The 23,579-nt window shown below is 37.0% G+C and overlaps 1 protein-coding gene across 14 annotated transcripts in view; it reads right to left on the bottom strand.

Moving 5' to 3' along the window:
* LOC106082501 (CUGBP Elav-like family member 4) overlaps positions 1–23,579 on the bottom strand; it is a 1,058,181-nt gene that overhangs the window by 555,695 nt on the left and 478,907 nt on the right. Inside the window, exon 1 of one of the 14 annotated variants that reach the window (XM_059360263.1) lies at positions 3,315–3,383. The exons of 12 other annotated variants lie outside the window; for them this stretch is intronic. The gene's annotated coding sequence lies outside the window, so the exon portion shown is untranslated. Of the gene's footprint in view, positions 1–2,648; positions 2,662–3,314; positions 3,384–23,579 lie in introns of those variants that run through there. One more of the 14 variants, XM_059360266.1, reaches the window with a different exon arrangement.

Here is a 23,579-nt window from a genome sequence, read left to right as displayed (position 1 = left end):
TCATGAGAGAAGCCGTTGTACATCGGTTTTGTATGGCAGCTATATCAGGTTATATACCGATTTGCGCCGTACTTAGCACAGTTATTGGAAATTATAGAAAAACCCCTCATGCTAAATTTCAGCCAAATCGGATGAGTATTGCGCGCTCTATTGGCTCTAGAAGTCAAGATCAAAGATCGGTCTATATGACAGCTATACCAGATTATGAACCGATTTAAATCATACCAAACAGAGTTGTTGAAATTGACACCAAAACACTACGTGCAAAATTTCAGTCAAATCGGATGAGAATTGTTCTCTCTAGAGGCTCAAGAAATCAAGACTCTCGATCGGTTTATATGGCAGCTATATCAGGTTATGGACCGATTTGAATCATACTTTGCACAGTTATTGGAAGTCATTTACACTTCGTGCAAAATTTCGTTCCAATCGGGTAAGAATTGCCGCCTCTAGAGGCTCAAGAAGTCAAGACCAAAGATGGGATTATATGGCAGATATATCAAAACATGAACCGATATGGCCCATTTATAATCCCTACCGACCTGCACTGAAAAGAAGTGTTTGTGCAGAATTTCAAGCGGCTAGCTTTACTCCTTCGAAAGTTAGCGTGCTTTCGAAAGACAGACGGACGGACGAACAGACGGAAGGACATTGCTAGATCGACATAAAATGTCACGGCGATCAAGAATATACAACATATACTTTATGGGGTTTCAGACGAATATTACAAACAGATTGACGAAATTAGTATACCCCCATCCAATGGTGGAGGGTATAAAAATTGTCATGGCTTGGAGCAATATTAGATTAGATTTATTTATTAGATTATTTCATCCAAATCGGATAAGACATGCGCCCTAAGGGGGGTCAAGAAGTAAAATCGGGAAATCGGTTTATATGGCAGCTATATCAGGTTATGCACCGATTTACATCATAAATGGTATAGTCATTGGAACAAAACACCTCATACAAAATTTCATTCAAATTTGATAAGAATTGCGCCAGAGGCACAAGAAATCATGATCCAAGATCGGTTTATATGGCAGGTATATCAAAACATGGACCGAGAGGGCCCATTTACAATTCCAACTGACTTGAGATTCCATTGCAGGATATTGTTCAGCTTCAAAACTTTGTTTAATGCTTTCTATTCGAAGAATAGTATAGCAAGAAACATATATATGTCAGCAAAGTGATTGTTGTTGCTTAAAACATTTGACTGGTTTCCTGTATCGCGATTTCATTTTCGACCAAGAAAAATCATCAGCAGGAGATGTATAATGGATCATGGTGCTTTACAACAATGGTGCTTGACCGACACTAATAGGAAGTATTTGTGCAAAATTTCAAACGCCTCGCTTTATTCCTTCGAAAGTTACCGCGCTTTTGATAAACGCACCTATAAACGAACGCACATGGCTAACTCGACTTAAAACGTCAACACAATCAAAAATATACACATATTTATGTGGCTCTCAAATCAATATTTTGATATGTTACAAACGGAATGACGAAATTAGTACACCCCCATCTTATGATGAAGCGTATAAAATTTGGCTTATTGCGATATCACCCCATTAAGAGGAATAGTAAAAAATTCTCAAACTTTTCATTTTCTTGCGTGTAAGTGCCGTTTACGAAGGGGGTGTTTGAATTTTTAATTTTGACACATTTTGTTAATTATTCAGTCTCAAGGTCTATGGTCTATCACAGACTATGGCCTACTCCTATAAGTATGATTTTCACTTCTAGTAAAATTTTTAGACATGTTATTTTAATCTTCGTATATATATAAAAATCAATTATTGATCGTCATAAAAATCACGCTACAGTTAAAAAAAAGAACTTTGCACAGATTCTTGTTTTGTCCATAAGTAGGTTCACTTCGTTGATAGGCTATATCGGACTAGGTTAGGTTGAAGAGAGTGTGTGAATAATAATCCGCCCCATGCCCATATGGACTTACACCTAAGCCAGTTATCGGCTCTAAAAATTAAAAAGTAACCTCGAAAAAGAAAATTTTAAGTTAGGAATAAATAGATGTTAAAAACCACAGTTTTTGCTTTAAGTAGGAAATCCTTTAAAAAAAATGCCATCCATGACGGAGACTTTAAAAGATTTGGCTTAGGTTTGTTTAAATTAGAGTGACAGTCTATTTTTTAAACAGATTCTCTTAGACAACTTAGGCCATTGTGATACCACAGTAGCGACAGACTGGACCTACAGCAAGAATCAAACACACGACCGAGTATTCTACGCAATAATTCCTTCAATTTGAATACCATATTGTACAAATTTCAGGTTGAGGCTTGGGGGTCACTGGCTTCTCCAAAAAAAGAAACCACAGCATATTCGTAATTTTGTAGTCATTTTATGGGTTGCTCAAACTGCACTACAAAAGATTTTATATCACCCCTGAAAATATGTTTAAGTTTTACATCCTTTAAATAACTATAAATTATGCATACGATTTTGATGCGTAATTCTGTGGTCACTAGAGGAGTTTTTCAAAAATCTAACATTTCCCTATAAACGCCACTTTTATTAATTTTATACAACATCCCTAAAATTATGCTTTAGTTTTTTGTATATCTTTTAAATAGTTAGAGATGCTTTCAATTTGACTTTAATATAACACTTTTGCTTACTTTGTTTACTAGTAACTCCAGATTCGTGCTCTTTTTGATGAATATTTTAAAGCATCTTAGGTTTTAAGTAATTGATTTTATGCTATACATATTGCAGGTCGAAATACGCCATTAACTAAGTTAAGTATGTGTTTTTTTAGTTTAATACTATTTGGACTTTATTATCAACTTAGTCTTACTCAAGTTAATATCCCTGTAGTCTTATTTTTGATGATGAAATTGACTTGAATTTCAACTTTTTCCAATTATTCTATAATAAATTTTTGCATTTCTTGTAATGATGCCAAACTAAAAAAACTCCTTAAATTTAGGCACACTGTCACTTTTTTTTGTAAAAATTTACATTTATTGAATTACCAATTAAGACCAATGGCCTTAAATTTTTAACCAAAATTTTCTTTCAAAATAAATATCACTTTGTTATAACTTTTTTAAGAAAAATAATGTTTGTATATATTTTTTTTTTAATATTGAATTTATTTACAGTTACGTTTGCCTTTTATCACTTTTCTGCAGATTTTCTTTTATTTTATGTTTGTTGTTGTGTTGGTTTCCTGCCTCTTGTTTTTTAAGCACATACTGCATGAAAGTTTGGTAATTTTTATAGTAATAAGCATTAAAAATGCGTTTTTAGTTTTTTAAAGTTTTTTTTTGGGAAAAACTTGCATTTGTTTTTAAGGCCATATTCTGGAGCTCAGTAGCATGGATAGTTCCGTAAAGCAAACTTTCAATATTGGTAACAACACAGCATCATCATTCTAGTCAGAGTTTTTGTTGAAGCTGTTAAAGTAGTTGTAGCTCTGATGGTTGATAATGCTCCCATGGATTTTGTGGCTTCAGTTGTTTGTTTACAATCTGTTTGTGTGTGCGTTGCGGAGAAAAAATGGCGGGAGAGAAAGAGAGAGAGAGAGAGAGAAAAAATATTTTGTTAAATATCAATCTCAAATTTTTTGCTATTGTCTCTACGAGTATGTGTGAGTGTTTGTTTTGTAATTTTCGTTTTCACGTGACGATACGATACAACGACAATGAGAATACAAACACAAGGCAGGAAAAACAAACACTACTATAATCACACGGAACGCACACACTTAGGCACATATGAGTAGCATTATTCATACACACACACAATTACTGAACGGAAAAAGAAACACAGCATATGTGCATTTGTGTACTCAACACTTGGAGGATATTTTTTTCTTCTCTTTTTCCAATTTTTTTTTTAATTGTTACAACAACTTGGCAATGAGTTGAGAGTTCACAACATTGAAACGAAAGGGGAGTTATTCCCAAAAAATAACAACAATGACAATTACAACAAAAGAGTACATGTTACTGCATTTATGACTCTATTTAAAGGACATTACATTTTAAAAATTGAACAATTTAATTTGTTGAATTAATGGTTACGGCTTCGGAGTACACAGGCAGCTCTTACACAAAAGGTTTAAAAACACAACAACAATAACAAGTATAACAAGAACAGAACATCAGCAATTTTGAGTTTTGGAACGATTTTTTTTTAATTCTTTTTATGTGTTTTGCCAATTCGTATAATGGTTGAAATAATGATAAAAGATTATTTTGGTGATATCTCGTTTAAAAATACGCACAACATTGAGAATTTAAATAACAACAGCAAGAGTATTACTAAAATAGCATTTATAGAAAAGTTTGGGTTTCAAAAGTTGATGTTGTCTTTTACAGCAATGTGTGAGATATCGAAAGATACATTTTTAAAAAGTTCTACACTTTAGAATAAATCGAAAAGTCAATATAAAATTTGTCAAAAAAAAGAACATTTTCCCAGGCTAGGCTTTGTTACTTTTAATTGGCAGTATGCCATCACACTCTCTTAAACTTTTTTGTCCATTGTTATACCTCAGGAACAGGAAAAGGAAGATGCTTTCTAGTTCCTGCTGTTAAACCATGCAGATCTTTTTAAAAACCCCGAGAGCTTGCGCATGTTCACATCCACTAAATCAAACAACTTCTCAAAGAAATAAAAGTCTAATGTAGAACTCCTTCTGACTGCCAGTGTGGGACACACACACAGCAGATGTTCTATAGTCTCCTCCTCCATGACGTCTTCACAGCTTCCAAAAAAGTCATTACTTGCAGTCTTCAGTCTGTCAACATGTTTTTCTGATCAGATAATGACCTGTTGTAGCCAGCGACAGCAAAGCGATGAACCTCTTCAAGTCCGGATTGGGCCATATAATTTTGGAAGGCTCACAACCCCACTTTTGACCATTTGCCATTCGTTGCCCTTTGGGCCTGACCCTACAGTTTTAGCTAGAGCCATACACGCAGATTCCAGGCATACACAGGAATGTGGCATACACGCATGATGGCTAGAGGCATACACGCAGGAATGTGTAAGGTAGTTTCTAGTCACGCAAATGCTTCTGCTCTAAAATTCCCTGGGATATCTCTTTTGCTCGGCACCCAGAACAGGTGAATTTAGATCGAACTGTTCAGACACCTCGTTGAGAGGTCTGCGGCAGTCGAAGATAGTTATTTGGATTCAGTGATGATGTTCCCCCCGAGTTTTAATTTCTACTTGACAGTCTGAGAAGATATTTGTGCTCATCTTCATTGTATGAGTATCTTAGCCATTCCACGACTTCTTTGATTTGAAGGATCTCCATTGGATACACGCTGCCATGATCGGATAACTTTCTCGATAAGTCGGGTTCTTCAGAGTATACCCCAAAGCCCACCTAGTCATTTAGTTTGGAACAATCCGTACAGAAGTCTAACTGCCTAGACCTAACTGGGTTTTATGGCTCGGATTTGGTATTTTTTGTTTAGTGGTTAAAGGATTAATAAGTGAACAAGTAAGGTAGGGCAAAAGTCGGGGAGTGTCGTCTATGTAATACCTACAAGAGTGAATTGGGTCATCATTATATGAAGCTTTATTTAAATCTTAACCAATTTTTATATACTTCGAAGAATACGTATGAAATTTAATCCAAATCTGTGCACAATTTTATTTACTAGAACCTTTTAAAACTTAATCAGGCGATGTATATATATGGCATCTATATCTAAATATGAACCGATTTTCGCCTTAACCTATACCGTTCGTCTTTGGGCTAAAAAAATGTGACCTGCAAAAATGCGACAAACAGTACGGAAAGAAAACTCATTCCAAAACCAAATTAGCAACAGTTTTTCGATCGATCCTTACACTGCATCACTTCTACGGTAGCGGTGCAGAGTACAGTTCCTTAGAAAGCAAAATGCAATCTGTACTTGGTACGCAAATCTCCATGAATTGACAGGAAGACTTGGCTAAATCTAATCATAAAGTGATTCTGTGTTAATCGGTATACCGGTCTACATGGGAGCTATATCAGGTTACAGACCGATTTGAACAGCACTAGGCTCAACTGTTGGAAGTCATAACAGAACACTACATGCAAAATTTCAGCTAAATCGCTAAATCGGAAAAAAATCGGACAAAATCGGTAGATCGGTTAATATGAGAGCTATATCAGGTTACAGACCCATTTGGACCGTACTAGGCACAGTTTTTGGAAGTTATAACAGAACACTACTACCAAATTTCACCCAAATCGGGCAATAATTGCGGCTTGTAAGCTATATCAGGTTGTAGATTGATTTGGATCGCACTTGACACAGATGTTTAAAATCATAACAAAATATTACATGCTCAATTTCAGCCAAAAACTCCTCTTTCCAGGGGCGCTCAAGCAGTGAAATCGGGAGATCGGTTTATGTGGGAGCTATATCAGGTTAAAGACCGATTTGGACCGTGCTTAGCACAATTGTCGAAAGTCATAACGGAACACCACATGCAAAATTTCTGCCAAATCGGACAAAAATTGCGGCTTCCAGCGGCTTAAGAAGTGCAATCTGGAGATCGGTTTATATGGGAGCTATATCTAAATCTGAACCGATATAACCCAGTTGCTATTCCCAACGACCTACATCGATTTGAATTATATGTACAAAATTTCAAGCTGCTAGCTTTACGCGTTCGACCTCTATCGTGATTTCGACATACGGATGGACGGACATGGCTAGATCGACTCAGAACGTCGAGGCGATCAATAATATATACAGTTTATGGGGTCTTACACGAATACGTCGGGGTATTACAAACGGAATGACTAGATTAGTATACTCCCATCCTATGGTGGTGGGTTTAAACAAATTTTATAAAGGCCCAACAAGTTGCCATTTAGAGCAGTTCTTCCACGAACCTTTTGGGTAAAAAACACAAAACATTGCTTTGAAATATATCTTCAAATTGCATTTCAATAAAGCTACAAGTTTACCCCAATCATAGAAAGTGCATGAATTCCCAAAAAAGCTTTGTTTGTTTTTGCACAAAACATTTCGGCCAAAATTGACTTTCTATATTTTTCGCTTATTTGTGTACAGTGGGAATATGTACAGCAATATCATATGAAACCCCTAAGATTATACTGCACATTTAGAGTTTCCATGTGATATTCTGGAGATCGGTTTATATGGGATTTATTATTTAATAAATTTGAGCTTATTTTCACTCACAGCTTTAGAGGCAATGCGAACTAACTTTTTAAACATAGTGGTCGCCATTTAACGGAATGAGTCACTGACACACATTCATTCCTTTCGCTTTTACAAAAATTACTGGTCTTGGCAGTAAATATCAAGTTATTAATAACTCTTTACGGTGGTGTCGATGCCAGGAAACTCCAGCTTCTTGATGATTGACGTCGGTTTAAAATTATTGAAAGCACCTCCAATGTCAAGAAATGCTATTATTGTGTATTCCTTGATAGCGAGAGAAGCCTATATGTTGGCTAGTGGGTCTTTGTTCGAATTTCTCACAAGATTTCAGGCAATCAATTTGGGTGTATCGCTTAGAGTTGACCGTCCTGCGTTGCTCAAGCGTAACAGTCGACCATTTGCTTCGAAGTGCTTCTTCCACGAATAATTTTTTTAGATTTGGCTCGTCTTCGAAGACCCACATAGTCGATTGTTGTTTTGTTTCGGGCTCATATGCGTAGATTTGCGATTCGCCACCTGTGACGATCTTCAAAACATATTGTGAAAGCTTTTTTACGTTCGCGCAATATGGTGGTGGAATAAATGCCGCGAAAAAAAGAAACATATTTAGACTATTGTTTGCAAAAATACAGGCTCTGTGTCCCATTCCCCGTACCATTTAGTTGTTTAAATGCGGAAGTTCTTAGTCCACGAACTATTACTCCACACACCCATGGTTTCTGGATAAGAACACTGTCAAATCTTCCTGCCATCCGAATGACTTTAGTACATCCGTAACGGCCTTACAATGATAGAGATTTATCTTTAGAAACCTTCTTCAAAACTGTTGCGTTAGCCTGAAGTTAGCCAGATGTTTATCCTCACAAGATTCGTTCGATCTTGACATGATGAGTTTCCTTACGCATCCAGGCGCAGTTGCGAAAACAGTGGAACCACTCTTCCACAGAACACTTAGACACTTCACTAGCTGCTTCATACTTCATTTTTCGATCAGTGAAGCCTGGTACAGCCACTAGTCGATGTCGCAGTACCAGACAAAATGCTGCGGCCTGACACCACCACCACAGCTGTTGGGCCATTGTTGCCCTTTCTAAGCCTACTCCCGATAACACTATCGTGGTTATCCTTGGGGGACTTCGATTTTTTTTCGTAAATAACTACCTAGTACGAGTTTCAAAATATTCTTGAGAAGAAAAATAACAAAACAAGAATTTCCCTAAGAACTAAAATTCAATAAAGATACAGAAGTTATAGCAAAATTTCAACTCATATTTAATTTTTCTCATACAAAATGTGATATAAATTCAAAATTAAAATTTTTTTAAACAAAGTTTCAAGGACATGTTTCATTAATATAAATGTGCCTTTTTTTATAATTTTTTATCACACAATTTCAACAATAAAATAAATATTTACTTATTTTCATATTATGTATTTATTAAATTGTTTTTTTATGTATTCATATTAATATTCATATTTTTTTTTGTTTATTTATTTATGTTTTATGTATTTACTTATTTATTAATTTTTTTTTAATATTAGTTTGCGACTTTATGTTAGTTTCCCCTCTACTATTTGTCTCAGACAGAATATATATCATTTTACTAAGTCTCCTTCAAAGTCTTTTTTTTTAATTTATTTCTTTAACAAAAGCTTTTCATGGTTTTTTACAGTTCTTTGTTCAGAATTTCATCATGATAGTGTTTTGCCGTAATAATTTTTGGTTTCTACCTATACTTGGGGGCTTTCTTTGTATTCTAGCTTATTTTTGTTTTTTTCTGGGCGTTTTATTGATTACTTTGGTATGCAATTTTGTATCGATTTTTTGTTTTCATTCTGCATATAAGACAACAATGAAAGCCCCATTCGACTAAACTGTTGCATTTTGGTTTTTTTTTTTGTGTTTGTGTTGTTTGTTGTCTATGGGCATTAGTGAAGGGATTTAAGAATGCCAAAGTGGACAGACGGCGGTACAAACAATCGGCTAGTAACTTGGCCATTCAATCAGATTGAATATACATTTTATCATGGCTGAGATGGATGACTAGAATTTTTACTCTAGCCTTACAACCAACATTCATAGTTTGTGAGTGTATTATGTGTAGGTTTCCGTCCGTCAGTCTGCCAGTCGGTCTGTCTGTTTAAGCCTTTGAACTTTCAGGGTTTTGTGTCTGTTACTTGGCTCAGATGTTGTTGGCTAAGAGGACAATAAACTCGTTAAGCTTTCCTATAGTTAACTCCTTCTCTCTCTCTCTCGCTTTTTCCCTTTATTTCTCATCTTCCTTCCAACGTAAAACATAATGATGAATAGTAAAATAAAAACCCCAATTGTTTATATACATAAGCAACAGACTGGTTTATGGAACAATACCAACAAAATGTTGCTGCTCAAATCCTCCTTTTATTTTAGAGCATGAGTACATAGCTAAAACTCAAACTGAATGAAATCAATATAATGTTAAACAACCACTAGTCTTTGGTTTAGCTTCTTCAATCATCCCTACTCTGCGGGTGGTCTGGTCCAGTGAAGGAATTTCAGTCAGTGTTTGTTGTCTATATTGTTGCTATATTTGTTTGTGTTCACGTTCCTTTGGTATTTGGCCATAAGATATTGAATTTCATTATGAAATGTTGAGAATGAAAATGCCATCCCTACCCCCTAAAGACTTTACTTAGTCTAGCTTATACTTGCAGTTATGACCATGGCAAACTAACACAATCGAAATTAATCAATAACAGACGAGACGCGAATTTATTTCGATGTATATAAGTTAATGTTTACGGTTTAGTTTATATGACGGTCCTAAGAGGTGTAGGCGGAGAACGGACAAAACAGGAAAATTCTTTAAGTTAATGCATATAAAATATTTCCATACAAAATTTCTTAGACAAATCGTCTATGAAATGACGAGAAAATATAAAATTACTAGCCATACTGGGCCCGCTCCGCTGGGCCTTCTTTAACTCTCTAATATCTTTTTAGGGAGTGGATACTTTGCCCTGAATGTGGCGAAATTTTGTGGGGCAAAATTTTATACAAGGGGTCAAAATGACAGGTGACTCAATCTTAAGATACCACATAGTTATCTCCGAAAAAAACAATTTAAAACAAAAATATCATTAAACATGAAAATCATACCAGTTTCTTCTGCTTCGAAAAAAAATTTGAATGAATTTAAAAAATCGGTCAAAATGTCCGGTTGGTCTTCTAGTGTTAATATTAAAGTAAACGATTCGCCCGAATCCCTTTTAGGCTTGACTTAATTTCCTCTGTCTCTCATTCAATTTGCTATTCGTAATTTTTTCTCTTGGCAGAATAAATTTTTAGCTGGATGGGGAAGAAGAAATCTTTCACTGACATTGTTTTCCCCAACATTTAGCAAAACAAGTTGCTGTTAAACCAATATAATAACCACGAGTGCAACAAAATTCCTTTAACAATTGATTTAGGAAAAACACTTAGAATCATCCACAACATATTGGCACACATTCACATGAAGACACCAAAAGGAATTTCGTTAGACATCAGCTCCCAAAGTGAAGAGTACAGTGGAACAGAATATTGAAAAAAGTTAAGCTTATTAAATGGAACCAAATTTTTGTAAAGAAACATGTAAGGCTTTAAGTTCGGCCGGACCGAACATTGGATACCCACCACCTCGGGTATATATGTAAACGACCTTTCGTCAAAATCCGGTGAAAACTGCATACCTTATTCCCCCATAGCAGCTATATCAAAATATGTTCCGATTTTGACCAAATTCGGCATGGACATTGAGTGGTCTAATAAGTACAAGTCATTGTTCAATTTTGTAGAACCAAAAAAATTGTGTTTTTGGTAGCTACATCTAAAAATAAACCGATCTGAACAACACGGATGTCGAAAAGCCTAACATACGTCACAGTGTCAAAGTTCAGTGAAATCGGATAATAAATGCGCCTTTTATGGAGTCAAGACTTTAAATCGAGATACCGGTCTATATGGCAGCTATATCCAAATCTGGACCCATCTGAGCCAAATTAAAGGAGGGTTTTGAAGGGCCCAATACTACTCACTGTTCAAAATTTCAGCAAAATCGTATAATAAATGCGGCTTTTAGGGGCCTAGGACCCTCAATCGTCGGATCGGTCTATATGGCAGCTATATCCAAATCTGGACCCATCTGGGCCAAATTAAAGGAGGATTTTGAAGGGCCCAATACTACTCACTGTTCAAAATTTCAGCAAAATCGGATAATAAATGCGGCTTTATGAGAGTAAGACCCTAAATCGACGGATCGGTCTATATGGGGGCTATATGAAGTTATAGTGCGTTATAGCCCATTTTCGAACTTAACCTGCTTATGGACAAAAAAAAAAAAAAAAGAATCTGTGCAAAGTTTCAGCTCAATATCTCTATTTTTAAGAACTGTAGCGTGGTTTCAACAAACAGACGGACGGACATGGCTACATCGTCTTAGATTTTAAAGGGTTGGAAATGAATATACCTCATCCTTCGGTGGTGGGCATAAAAAATTTTAAAATTAAATGATCTTCGCCCTAACAGGCAGAAAGACATGAACGTGAAAATTCGAATCTGGGCACACGTAGCAACAGCGAGAGTCGTTGTCGTTGTCTGGCGTTCGAAGCCATAAATGGAACAAGCATACACATGTAGACAAAAGATCTGCCTTTACACAAACGCATATCATAGAGGCGTTTTGGCAATAAATTGGATATAAGTACAGCATACCAACCAACGTACGGCCCTTGAAACCTTCACATCTAAAATGGTCGATGAGTTTTATTCCAACCTAATGACGAAATGTGTCCCAGAGTGGTTGGTGTGTGTTGCGATCTCCGGCTTTCGTTTTCCATTGCAAAAATCTCCGATCATTAAGCTCTTCTCGAAAGGGAAACTATTAAAGATTTGAAGATTCATTTAAGAAATTCTTTGAAACTGTTTTAAAATTTCTTCATATGAAAAATTAAACGATAAAGAAGATAAAAATCGGTATAGGAATTTGCAATCGCTATAGTTGTCGAATATTAAAGAACAATGTTGTAAGGGTTTTTAGAATAATGTAAAGTTTCATAAATAAGATATTGAACTGCAGTTGAACGGGGTTGTTGTTCTCTGTGGTCTTCAGCATCACATATGAAAACTACAAAGGATATCGAATAAGTATCACAAACATGAGCTGCAGAGCCGGGAGCCTCAGCAGTCATGTGGATATGAGCAAAGCAATGGTAGTGAAGAAGAAAATATAGCCACATTTCGAAGCGGAACGTATACCAATGGCTGCTATGTCAATGTACAAAGATCTGTTGATCAGGCAACTTCTTCTCAGTACCTTTTCAATAATCAACTCTTTTTCGCTAACGCTAACGAAATGTTCTAGAATATATTAAATTTTATGTTACGCACCCATGTCATCAAAGTTCCAAGTTCTTAAAATGAGAACTTGGAACCTAATGATTTATTTCAATTTGACAAGACATAGATGCGTGTGATTTATATTTTTTGAAAATAAGTCCTTAGCACTGACCACTGCTAAAATATCGCTTTAAAAGCTTGCAAAGGTGAAAATTTTAAATTTTTAAAAGACGAGTCGGTTTTATAATGTTGACATGCTTCTATGTACGAAATAAGGATGCGTTTATTAACTTTCATTATAAAAACATGGTTGCGTATGTTAACTTTTAACTCATCAACGACGAATAGGAAGGAAAATACCAAGAATGCAGCAATCATAGAATAATTCTAGCTCAATCAAGGAATAATGCATCACAATGCTGTTTTGATTGATCCCAACATGTGTGCAAGATTTCATCAAAATCTGATTTGATTTAGATATAGCACCAATGTATTTCCTTTATCTGATATGGGCTTATTGTGTATTGTAACGAAAGGTGTCTTTTGACTCATGTATACAAAAATACATTAAAAACGGTTCAGATTGAGATATAGCTTCCATGTATACACTCAACCAAATTTGTTATTCAAAACAGCAAAAATGTTTGCTAAAACAGCAGTTTTGTCAGCTGAAAATGGGAAACCAAATATTACTTGTATTTCAGTAAGCATAGGGCTGCTGTATTAGCAAAAATATCTTACTGCTATTCCAATTAACAAAATCTGCTGTTTTAAATACACAACTCTTAATTTGAATGTTACTTTGCATGGGTGCCTGTTATTTGCTTTCAGTGCTTTAGGCTTTTTTAGACCCAAAACCGAAGGATGGTCATTCGGTTTGCAACACATCGAAATATCCATTTGCGACCCTATAAATAAAGTATATATATGTATATATATATATATTCCTGATCAGCGTAAAAATCTAAGACGATTTAACCATGTCCGTCCGTGTGTCTGTTGAAATCACGCAGCAGTCTTTAAAAATGCTTATACATAAGCAGGTTAAGTTCGAAGATGGGCTATATCGGACCATATTGACCGATCCGACGATTTACGATCTTAGGCCTATTTATTTATTATCCGATTTTGCTGAAATTTGGGACAGTGAGTTGTGTAACGCCAGTCGACATCCTTCTTTAATTTGGTCTAGATCGGTTCAGATTTGGATATAGCTGCCATATTGACCGATCTTTCGATTTAAGGTCTTGGGCCCATAAACGACGCATTTACTGTCGGATGTCGCCGAAATTTGGAACAGTGAGTTAAGTTAGACCCCCCGACATCTTTCTGCAATATGGCACATATCGGTTCAGGTTCAGATATAGCTGCCTTATACACATGCATGGCGCGTGTATTATCGAATGTCGCCGAAATTTGGGACAATGAGTTGTGTTAGGCCCTTCAACATTCGTCTTCAATTTGGCGCATATCGGTCCAGATTTCGATATAGCTGCCTTATACACCGATCTCTCGATTTAAGGATTCAGATGGGTCTATATTTGCATATGGCTACTAAAATTACCGATATTTTGTTCTCTTAAAAAAATTTAACAATGACTTGTACTTATTAGACCACTCAATGTCCGTATCGAATTTGGTCCAAATCGGACCAGTTTTCGGCATAGCTGCTATGGGGGCAAAAATTATACATTTTGCACCGGATTATGACGAAAGGTCGTTTACATTTATAGCCGAGGTGGAGGGTATCCAATGTTCGGCCCGATCGAATTTAACGTCTTTTTACATGTTTAGATTTTTTTTTAAATTTTGTTGGAGGAGATGATTTTAATTTGTGAAATATTACTGCAAAGAAGCTATCTGATCCATCCATTGGTAAACATTTCGAAATGTGGCAGAGAAAACTCGCATTTTTGTCATTTCTCTGCCAATGTGCTCTTGACTGGCATGGCCTGTTGTATCTAAATTTAAAAACAAGTAAAAAGGCGTTAAGTTCGGCCGGGCCGAACTTTGGATACCCACCACCTCGGGTATATATGTAAACCACCTTTCATCAAAATTCGGTGAAAATTTCATACCTTATGACCCATATCAGTTATATCAAAACATGTTCCGATTTGGACCAAATACTAATAAGTACAGTAGCTATATCTAAAAATTAACCGATCTGAACCATATACGACACGGATGTTGAAAAGCCTAACGTAAGTTACTATGTAAAATTTCAGTGAAATTGGATTATAAATGCGCTTTTTATGGGGCAAAGACTTTAAATCGAGAGATCGGTCTACATGGCAGCTATATTCAAATCTGGATCGATCTGGGCAAAATTGAAGAAGGACGTCGAAGAGCCTAACTAAACTCACTGTCTCAAATTTCAGCGACATCGGACAATAAATGCGTCTTTATGGCCCCAAAACCTAAAACCTAGATATCGGTCTATATGGCAGCTATATCTAAATTTGGACCGATCTGTGCGATATTGCAGATGTATGTCAAGGAGCTTAACTTAACTCACTGTCCCAAATTTCGGCGACATGGACAATAAATGAGCATTTTATGGGCCCAAAACCTTAAATCAAGAAATCGGTCTATATAGCAGCTATATCCAAATCTGAACCGATCTGGGCCAAATTGAAGAAAGATGTCGAGGGGCCTAACGCAACTCACTGTCCCGAATTTCAGTGGAATCGGATAAAAGATGTGGCTTTTATGGCCCTTAGACCCTAAATCGGAGGGTTGGTCTATATGGCAGCTATATCCAAATCTGAACCGATCTGAGCCAAATTGACGAAGGATGTCGAAGGGCCTAACAAAACTCACTGTCCCAAATTTCAGCAAAATCGGGTAATAAATGTGGCTTTTATGGGCCTAACACCATAAATCGGAGGATCGGTCTATATGGCAGCTATATCCAAATCTGAACCGATCTGGGCCAAATTGACAAAGGATGTCGAAGGGCCTAACACAACTTACTGTCCCGAATTTCAGTGGAATCGGAAAAAAGATGTGGCTTTTATGGCCCTTAGACCCTAAATCGGAGGGTCGGTCTATATGGCAGCTATATCCAAATCTGAACCGATCTGAGCCAAATTGATGAAGGATGTCGAAGGGCCTAACAAAACTCACTGTCCCGAATTTCAGCAAAATCGGATAATAAATGTGGCTTTTATGGGCCTAAGACCCTAAATCGGCGGATCGGTCTATATGGGGGCTATATGAAGATATAGTCCGATATAGCCCATCTTCGAACTTAACCTGCTTATGGACAAAAAAAGAATCTGTGCAAAATTTTAGCTCAATATCTCAATTTTTAAAGACTGTAGCGTGATTTCAACAGACAGACGGACAGACGGACAGACGGACAGACGGACAGACGGACGGACATGCCTAGATCGTCTTAGATTTTTACGCTGATCAAGAATATATATACTTTATAGGGTCGGAAATGGATATTTCGATGTGTTGCAAACGGAATGACAAAATGAATATACCCCCATCCTTCGGTGGTGGGTATAAAAAAGGTTATGGAAAGTATACATTCAGTGGTGATTATGAACATCCACTGAGACACACTAGCCCGGAAGGCTCAGTTTTCATCCGATTTGGCTGGAATTTTGCATATAGTGTTTTGATTTGACTTCCAACAAATGTGCCAAGTACGGTTTAAATCGGTCCGTAAACTGATATAGCTCCCATATAAAACGATCTCCCGATTTGAATTTATGATCTCCTGAAAGCCGCAATTTTCGTCCGATTAGGCTGAAATTTTGTAGGTGAAGTTTTGTGATAGCTTCCAGTAGATGTGTCGAGTGCGGTCAAAATCGGTTAAGAACCTGATATAGCTCCCATATAACCCGATCTCCCCATTTGACTTCTTGAGCCCCTGGAAGCTGCATTTTTCGTCCGATTTGGCTGAAATTGTGCACATAGTGTTCTGTTATGACTTCCAACATTTGTGTTAAGAACAGTCCAAATCGGTCAAGAACATGATATAGCTCCCACATAAACCGATCTCCCGATTTGACTTCTTGAGCCTAGAAGTCTCATTTTCATCCGACTGACATTTTGCATATTGTGATCTGTTATTACTTTAAACAATTGTGCCCAAAGTAGGGTCCAAATCGGTCAAGAACTTGATATAGCTCCCGTGTAAACCCTTCATCTAAATTTGTATACATTTTTAGAAGAAACCCACCATCATGGGTTCCCAAGATTCGGCCCAATAGTAGCAAAATTAATTACTAATATTCAGCAGACATTGTTTGCTATTTTAAGCAACATTTTTTCTGTGAGTGTATGGAAAATGAAAGTCTAACTAGATTTCGACATATATTAAAAGTAATACGTAGACTCGGTGGCGTAGGGTTTCCTTACTGATTTATATTGACAAACCTTTGATTTCTGCTTACTGATTGCACTATTGATTGCACTGAAACTAAGTCTGAAATTATTTATGATATGATTTCTATCCCATTTTCTACCGTTTTTGTCCCACTATCCCTATACAAGCCACTAACGTCACCGACCCTTACTGGGTTGCTGGTAACCGGGCCAAATTCCACGTAACGCTAACTTAAATGAAATGCCAATAGTTCAATGTAGAATTGGCAAAACCACAACTCAACTATCGACGAAGTCGAAGAGCTGTGAGCTCAAGGCAAAAGCATGTCAACATGAATATAGTCTTTTACACGCGCACACACATACCACATTCCCGAACTACACATCCATCTTCTGTAACCACCAGTTGTAAAACAAACACAGTATATAAAGTGAACGAAAAAGGGCTGAATGGCAGTTAGGCTGGCATGGAAAAGCGGTAGGGGTAAGCTTTACTTTGTGTGTACGTGTGTTTGTTTCGGGCAGGCAGGCATATGCTTGGGGTTGGAGTAATCAAATAAGACAAGCCAAGTGATGTGATGTGTTCAAATGTACCAAAGTAACATGGCCATATAGATGGTGGTAGAAGAAGGTAGGCTACGAAGCAGTTCGTCAAGACGAGACGATAAAACACAGGCAAGGTTCTTGTCGTTGTTGTTTTCACTTGCTAACATCAATATGTATTTTAGCTGCAAAAGTTCAATTAATTGCGCTGAACTAACAAAAACAAACAGGAAACAAGAGAACACCACACACACAATACCCCTTGCCTCTACCAATCTCTTCAAAATTCCAATATCGCGTACAAATACAGCAATGTTGCCACCACATTATTGCGCGCTAACACAAACACATGCACGCACAGACACACCAGCGCACTGTAAACCACAAAAATTAAATTAAAATTTCTACACCACAGAAACCCTTCCTTAAGTCTTCATTATAAATTATCAAAAAAAAAAAAAAAACAAAAACACATTTCGGAAGGAGGGAGAGTTCAAAAAGCATATACTCGTACTTTGTATTTCATCCATATAAAATACGTACAAATTGATTATCCATACACTGAAAATAGAGGAGTATTGCGAAACAATCTCATAAAAATAGTGAAAATTAGTTCAGGCTTAATGATTATATTCATTATATACTGCACAAAGGGTGCGTATGATTATTTTAAATAACGATTACAAAGCTTTTACTTGATCTTGGGAGCGTATGATTATTACCAATTTAAAAATTCCATTGTAAAGGGTGATTTTTTCGAGGTTAGGATTTTCATGCATTAGTATTTGACAGATCACGTGGGATTTCAGACATGGTGTCAAAGAGAAAGATGCTCAGTATGCTTTGACATTTCATCATGAATAGACTTACTAACGAGCACCGCTTGCAAATCATTGAATTTTATTACCAAAATCAGTGTTCGGTTCGAAATGTGTTTCGCGCTTTACGTCCGATTTATGGTCTACATAATCGACCAAGTGAGCAAACAATTAATGCGATTGTGACCAAGTTTCGCACTCAGTTTACTTTATTGGACATTAAACCAACCACACGAATGCGTACAGTGCGTACAGAAGAGAATATTGCGTCTGTTTCTGAGAGTGTTGCTGAAGACCGTAAAATGTCGATTCGTCGCCGTTCGCAGCAATTGGGTTTGTGTTATTCGACCACATGGAAGATTTTACGCAAAGATCTTGGTGTAAAACCGTATAAAATACAGCTCGTGCAAGAACTGAAGCCGAACGATCTGCCACAACGTCGAATTTTCAGTGAATGGGCCCTAGAAAAGTTGGCAGAAAATCCGCTTTTTTATCGACAAATTTTATTCAGCGATGAGGCTCATTTCTGGTTGAATGGCTACGTAAATAAGCAAAATTGCCGCATTTGGAGTGAAGAGCAACCAGAAGCCGTTCAAGAACTGCCCATGCATCCCGAAAAATGCACTGTTTGGTGTGGTTTGTACGCTGGTGGAATCATTGGACCGTATTTTTTCAAAGATGCTGTTGGACGCAACGTTACGGTGAATGGCGATCGCTATCGTTCGATGCTAACAAACTTTTTGTTGCCAAAAATGGAAGAACTGAACTTGGTTGACATGTGGTTTCAACAAGATGGCGCTACATGCCACACAGCTCGCGATTCTATGGCCATTTTGATGGAAAACTTCGGAGAACAATTTATCTCAAGAAATGGACCGGTAAGTTGGCCACCAAGATCATGCGATTTGACGCCTTTATACTATTTTTTTGTGGGGCTACGTCAAGTCTAAAGTCTACAGAAATAAGCCAGCAACTATTCCAGCTTTGGAAGACAACATTTCCGAAGAAATTCGGGCTATTCCGGCCGAAATGCTCGAAAAAGTTGCCCAAAATTGGACTTTCCGAATGGACCACCTAAGACGCAGCCGCGGTCAACATTTAAATGAAATTATCTTCAAAAAGTAAATGTCATGGACCAATCTAACGTTTCAAATAAAGAACCGATGAGATTTTGCAAATTTTATGCGTTTTTTTTAAAAAAAAAAGTTATCAAGCTCTTAACAAATCACTCTTTATTAAAATCCCTGTTGAGCTGTTGAAATTTTATATTTTTTTATACTCACCACCATAGGATAGGAGGTATATTCATTTGGTCATTCCGTTTGCAATACATCGAAATAACCATATCTGTGGCTTTTGAGATATTGATTTGAAAATTGGCACAAAATCGTCTTTCTTCTATACGCAGGTTAAGTTCTTGACTATATTTGAATATAGCTGCCATATAGACCGATCTGGCGCTTTAGGATCTTCAGCCCGTAAAAGCCGCTTTTTTTTGTCCGATCGGACCATATTTAGATATAGCTGTCAAATAGACAGACCTGCCGATTAACGGTCTTAAGCCCTTAAAAGCCGCAACTATTATCCAATTTCACTGAAATTTTAAACAGTGAGTTGGTAGAAGCCTCCCCATATCCGACTCAGACATGGGTCAGATCGGTTTTTATTCAGATATAGCTGCCATATAGACCCATCTTCCAATTTAGGGGCTTAATCCCATTAAAAGCGGATTTTTTGCCCGATTTCGCTAAAACTGTGACTTACATAAAAGTTCTCGGGACCTGAATCAAATATGATCCAGACCCCAGATGCATATTACTATGGATATGATAGTGGAGATGTTATAAAAGAGGATGATTAATTTATCCATGGTGGTGGGTATCTAAAGTTTGGCACGTCCGAACTTAAGACGTTTGTATTTGTTTAAATTTCAGTTACGTACTACACATAGGGTGCATTTGATTATTTAATTCAATTTTAAATTTTTCTCACTCCTTTTGAGATATAAAATCCAGTGAGTTGTTAAGATATAAACTCTATATACGAGTATGTACTTTATTTTTATTTAACTTTTATATTAAAATAAGCTAAACCCGCCTCGCTCTGCTGCGCCTTCTTTACCACCATATAAAATACAACTTTCTTATCATTTATACTTCTTTGCATTCACTTCGTAACCTTTTTATTTTACCATATTCATATTTTCCTTTCTCTTCAATACCTTTCATTTGATACACACATTGTTCCGATCGATCCACTTTGGATTTTAGGTGGTGTTTTTTGGGGTAAGGGGAAGGGTGCGCCCCTCTTCCGATATTAAAAATCTGAGAAAATTTCGAGAAAATCGGTTCAGCCGTTTTTGAGAAACAAACCGCGTACTAAATAGCCGTGATTGGCAAATACGCTTATACATCGATCTGATTGTGTATGCCAGATTCGTAAGCTTCTTCCGTATACCTTTCATTTGAACCCATATTGATATGGACGTTCAATTTGTCTGCTTTTAGATATTTCATTCATTTCAATAACATATTCTTATTCTTCTTTTCAATACCTTTCATTTGGTATCCATATTGTCCTAATCGGTCCATTAGGTGGTATTCTGCGGGTAACGGGGGAGGGTCCGCCCCTTTTCGATATCAACAAAGTATAAAGCATATTCCTTCATCCTGACAATATTCGTTATCTACTCCCGAATACTTTTCATTTGAGTCCCGTATTGTCATTCTCGTCCAATAAACCTATATTAGAGGATTTTGGGGTTGAGGCGGCCCCCCCGTTACTTGGATCAAATTTTTAATATGAAATGCGTACTCCTAAATACCTTTCATTTGAGTACCTTTCGTTTGAGTCCCCTTTCAACCAATTATTGGGGGTTTTGGGGTCGGTGTGGCCCCAAGTTTCTACTCCCGAATACCTTTCATTTGAGTCCCATATTGTCACGATCGATCTACTTTTATTTTTGGGTGGTACTTTTGCGGTAAGGGGGATGTTCGCACCCCTTGCGATATCAAAAAAATTATAAAACCCATTGCCTCCTCCGAATCACTCCCCACAATCAAAGAAACCGGCTTTACCGTTTTTGAATCTATACGGAACATTCATTTCATTTAATTTCTATGTATGTAGATTTTTATTTGGGTTTTAATTATTGCTCTTTTTAAAACCTCAAAAAGTGTTTTTTTTTCAGTGCTTTCAATCCCCTTACTGCAATAGTTGCTCAGGTTTTTCGCCTCGACGATCTCGAGGATGTTGCTATTTACCGATGATGGTGTTGCCGTTTCATTTGCTTTACGCCAACAAAGCGTTTAATGTACTGAAGCACGTAATGTGAATGACAAGTGTTAAGACGTTAACATTTAATGGCAAGAGGCTATGCGGCAAGCGTCATGTACCGTAAAGTGAAAAGCAACAGCGGAAAAAATTTCCTGTCGAAACAGAAAACCCGCCAACAACCCGGCTACAACACTGTAAACAAATGAGATCCTTTGGCACACATATCATTCAACATGTAAGGGTTCAGCAAGACTGTCATTACATAAGCCTAGGGCCATAGGAGAAAGACGTAGCAGAGGAAGGGAAGACGTACAAAGGATGTTGGTGAAAATTTAATTAAATTTAAAAGCCTCGAACTGGTCGTTTTCGGCTGTGGCATTGTAGCCTAGGGTGAGAGAATGAGGTGAAATTTAATCAAGATTATGAAAGGACATTTTCTTTATCGAAACATCAACGGTAAGAAGGACATTGATGATGATTTAAGGGGGCGAATGTGTCAACAAACGACGTTGAGGCAGGTCAAAAATAGGCATTATATCAAAGGTAAATATTTGCTAAGAGTTTGGCTAAATCTTAGATATTTTGATTTTTTTTTTTTACTTGGGAAAACTTGAATAGGCTTTGCGTGTTTAGTGACTTAAAAACTGCTGAGCTGAAAATGCAATAAAAAAAAATATTTGAATTTGTATGACATTGTTGAAATGGCATTGTAATATTTAAATTATTGATTTTATCACCTACGCACATAATGTTTTGTTAGACCTTTTTCTGGTAATCACTGATAATGTTATAAATAATGTTAGGGTATGTATGTTAACCACCTTTCATCTAAATCTGGTGAAAAATTCATACCTTATGCCCAATAGCAGCAATATCTGAACCAAATACTATTAACTACAAGTCATTGTTCTATATTGGTTTTATCAGCTATACATTTTAGCTATATCTAATATAAACCGATCTTAACCATATACGACAAGGATGTCGAGTAGCCTAACATAAGTTTCTGTGTCAAATTTTAGTGAATTCGGCGCCTTTACGGGGACAAGACTTTAAAACGAGAGATCGGTCTATACGACAGCTATATTCAAATTTGCACCGATCTGGGCCAATTTGAAGAAGTATGTCGAAGGGACTAACACAACTCACTGTCCCAATTTTCTGCGACATCGGACAATAAATGCGCCTTTTATGGGCCCAAAACCTTAAATCGTGAGATCGGTCCAAATCTGGACCTGATCTGGGCCAAATTGAAGAGGGATGTCGACAGGCCTAACACAACTCACGGTCTCAAATTTTGGCAAAACCGACAATAAATGTGCCTTTTATGGCCGCAAGACTTTAAATCGAGAGATCGGTCTATATGGCAGCTGCCTCCAAATCTGGATCGATCTGGGCCAAATTGCAGAAAGATATCGAAGGGCCTGACACAACTCATTGTCCCAATTTTTTAGCAAAATCGGATAATAAATGCCTTTATGTGCCTAAGAGCCTTAATCGGCGGATCGGTCTATATGGGGGCTATATCAAGATATAGGCCGATAAAGCCTGTAGCGTGATTTCAACAGACAGACGGACGGACATGGCTAGATCGTCTTAGATTCTTACGCTGATCAAGAATATATATACTTTATAGGGTCGGAAATGGATATGTCGATGTGTTGCAAACGGAATGACAAAATTAATATACCCAAATCTTTCGGTGGTGGGTATAAAAATAAAGCAATGTTATATATTTACGGCCTTATAAGGACCAACTACGCAAGCATACGCACCCATGTTTCAGAAAATAATAATAATCATACGCTTCTCTGTTTGTCATGTTAGCTGATGGCCTAAGCAGCCAATGTTTATTATATACCTATCTTGTAGTTACTATAATTAAATAATAAACAAGTAAAAGCGTGCTAAGGACGGCCGGGCAGAATCTTATATACCCTCCACCATGGATTGCATGTGTCGAGTTCTTTTCCCGGTGTCTCTATTTAGGCAAACAAAGGAAGGGAAAGGATAAAAGAAAAGAACTGCTATGCTATTGGAGCTATATCTAGTTATGGTCCGATTCGG

The sequence above is a fragment of the Stomoxys calcitrans genome, chromosome 1, assembly GCF_963082655.1.
Source record: "Stomoxys calcitrans chromosome 1, idStoCalc2.1, whole genome shotgun sequence".
NCBI lineage: Eukaryota > Metazoa > Arthropoda > Insecta > Diptera > Muscidae > Stomoxys > Stomoxys calcitrans.
This window is presented reverse-complemented; position numbering and strand designations above follow the sequence as displayed.